Source organism: Mus pahari, chromosome 9 (genome assembly GCF_900095145.1).
Source record: "Mus pahari chromosome 9, PAHARI_EIJ_v1.1, whole genome shotgun sequence".
Classification (NCBI taxonomy): domain Eukaryota; kingdom Metazoa; phylum Chordata; class Mammalia; order Rodentia; family Muridae; genus Mus; species Mus pahari.
Window position 1 is genome coordinate 46,706,495 of NC_034598.1, and position 3,752 is coordinate 46,710,246.

The window sequence follows — 3,752 nt, forward strand, 5'->3', positions numbered from 1 at the left end:
TATCTGCAAGTTCTGTGACTCTAGAGAACCCTGACTAATACACAGGGTTTCTCTGTATGTCCCTGGCTGTCCTGGAACTCCCTCTGTAGACCAGGCTGGCCTCTGTTAAGAATTATACCTACCAGAATTTTATTTTATTTTAGTGAAAATTTATTTATTTATTTATTTATTTATTTATTTATTTATCTATTTTTTTTTTAGTGAAAACATAGTTAAGAAATGACTTAGTTCCATGGTAAATATATGTCAATTCAATGAAAAGTATTAATCATAAATTTGATGTGTACAACAAAGTATAATTTCAAACAAGAAGAAAGCTATTTTTTTTTATAGAAATTGTGCCACATAGATTGGCTAAACAGGACTTTCCCTAGAAAATGTTAGGCAGACAAGAAGATTTTATTTATGATACTTCAACAATGGAAAGAGGAGAAAAGATGAAAATTTTCTAAAAATAACAAGGTGAGGTGTGGAAAATTTTAAGCTCTGGACTAACCTAGGGGAAAAGTACTAGAAGATGTAAAGGAGAAAATCATAATCTGTTTGTACCTGATAATTAGATTTATACAAAGAAAAGCTTTATCTTTAAGAATTTAAACAGCTGAAATTTTAAGTAAAGCAATGTACTCACTGAATCTGACTTTATCTTTCCCAGTGAATGGAAATAAAACCAGTATGATTTGGATATGAAATGTTCTAACAGATCTATAAGTTGCTGCTGCTGATTGGATGGTTTTGGAGCTTTTAGGAAGTGGGACCTAGCTGAGGAAATGAGTGGCTCAGGGTGGGCCTTGGAGGTTACAGCTTGGCTCTATTTCTGTTTCTACCTCTCCAGTTTTTGTCTGCTGAGATATAATAGGTCATGCTGTAATTTTCCTTTACCTACCATGTCTTCTCTAAGGAGATATGGACCATCTCCTTGAACTGTCAACTAGAATAAATCCTCCCTTCAAAAGTTGATATCTAAGAAAAATTGTGACAATGGTACAACAACAACAAAAAATTGGTGCTAGGAGTAGAGTTTTTGATGCCATATATCTGACTGTGTACTTCTTGGCCACAGAACTAGTTTTCAGGAAGAATGTGGGAGGGTTATTTTGTCTTATACCATGCCATGTTTCCATAAAATAGCTGATGAGGTCAGAAAATATGTAACAGGAGTACATTCCCTGCAAACAGTTCCCGACTGATCATCTGTTAGTCAATGATAATAAAGCCTAATTTGCAAAGGAGATCCCAGGATTTTGGAAATGCCAGGTATATGAAACATTTGTTTCATGAAGAAGTGAAAGCAGAAGAAAAAGTGAAGGCAGAAGGGGAGGTAGCTCAGGAAGGAGGCCATTGTGTGTTATAAGTGACTAGGCTGTAGGTGTGGAACTACCCAACCATTTGTGGCCCTTAGATGATCCCCACACAAGTGATGGGTGTCAGATATTAAGCTTCTTGGTTTGGTGTTTGCCTTTCTGGGTTTTTATCTTGCTTTGGCTCAGTCTTCTTTTGATATGTTCTTATTTCTACCTGTTGGAAAGGGAATGTTTACTCCGTGTCATTGGTTTTTAATTTTTTTATTCTTTTTTATTGAATATTTTTGTTATTTATATTTCAAATGTTATCTCCTTTTCCAGTTTCCCCTCATCAACCCCTCTATCCCATCCCCCCTGCTTCTATGAGGGTGCTACCCCATCCACCCACCCACTCCCACTTCCTGCCTTGGCATTCCCCTACACTGGGACATTGAACACCCTCAGGCCCAAGGGCCTCTACTCCACAAATCCAGCTCTACAAATGATAATAGATGGAGAACTCCAACACAAGGAGGGAAACTATACCCTAGAAAAAGCAAGAAACTAATCTTCTTTCAACAAATCCAAAGGAAGATAGCCACACAAGCATAATTCTACCTCTAACAAAAATAACAGAGACCCCAATGGAAGAGTTAGGTAAAGGACTGAAGGAGCTGAAGGGACCTTATCTGGCATCAATGATAAGGGAGGACCTTGGTTCTGTGAAGGCTTGATGCCCCGGTGTAGAGAAATGCCAGGGCGATGAGGCAGGAGTGGGTGGATGGGTGGGAGCAGCCTCATAGAAGCAGCGTAAGTGAAGATGGGATAGGGGGTTTGCAGAGGGGAAACAGAAAGGGGATAACATTTGAAATGCAAACAAATAAAATATCCAATCTAAAAAAAGATAAACTATCTGCCAGTGGCCATGTGTTTGAAACACTGGTCCTCAATAGTGGCATTGTTTTGAAAGATTGGAATCTTTAAAGAAGCGAGTTGCTGGAGAATGGGCCTTGTGGGTTATAGCCTGACGCCACTTTGTCCCAAGGTCTTCTGTTTCTTATCTACCAAGTATAGTATAACCTGGTACAATTCTGGTCTAACAAGTATAAACACAATGTCTCATCTTCACAAATCCTGCCCTATTTCTCCCACCACTATCACCTGAGTCCTCATAAATCATGAACCAGAATAAACATTTCTCTCTCTTAAGTTTTTTCTCTTACAATTATAAAAAACCCTATAAACTATAAACACTGTCTTGTGTGATGATTTCATGGAGACATTTTCCAACAAATTGGAAACAACACACCCAATTTGTAAAACCAGTGAGGGTACCTTAAAATGATTATTTTTTTTTTAAGAAAGAAATCTGTATTTATTGAATTTAAGACTATCTCAAAGGAGACACAAACTATGTTCTGAAAACAAATAGTTTTAGAGTTGAACTCTGAAAGCATATATGGGTATGTGAGAGACAATGAATAGAAGTGGAAATATTACTTGTAGATGTGGGTGATATGTTTAAAATAAAATAACAGATTATATTGCAGCACAATCTTGTAAATATATTTGTTTTGGAAAAATAGCTTTTTAAGGGAATACACCCACCACCCTCCCCCCTACACCAGAATCAGCCTGTTATTTTGGTGGTCTAAGGAAAAAGAATCAGATAGTGTTTTCTTCAATTAATCTTTAAAAATAAAACCAATATTTTCATAAATTCTACTGTTGCAGTAAATTTTATTTTTAAATAGGAAGAGAAAGAGTCTTTATTCCTTAGGGTCATGTGGTTAATGATTTGGATTATAATATAGACATAAAATGTCCTTGACTTTCACTGCATTGCTAATCATTAGTCATTAGGTGTTTAAATCAGATGTTCAAGTTGAAAAGTATGTGAGCTATTTGTGTTTGAAAACATGGAATATAATAGTGGGTTGTACATATGACCCCTTCAGTTATTTATTTACTTCAAGTGAAATGGAGACATTTCACTGGTTCTGACCAATTAAATATTTTATAATAATTATATATTGAACTCTAAAAATGCCTTAAAATACCCATTTCTCGTCCCCGACTTGTCATCCAAGATGTAAAGTAAAAGCAAAATAGGGATATCTTTTAAAACACGGAGACCCTATTGTCCTTTTAGAATGGAAGATCTCTTTATTTTTTATTTATTTATTTATTTTTTCTGAAAGCTCTGTGTGAGTCAACTCACTGACTCCTCTTTTTTTTTATTTTTATTTTTCTGAAATTTTTTTAAAATTATTTTCTTTATTTACATTTCAAATGCTATCCTGAAAGTTTCCTATACCCCTCCCCCCACCTCTGCTCCCCTACCCACCCACTCCCACTACTTGGCCCAGGCTTTGCCTTGTGCTGGGTCATATAAAGTTTGCAAGACCAAGGGGCCTCTCTTCCCAATGATGGCCGATTAGGCCATCTTCTGCTATATATGCAGCTAGA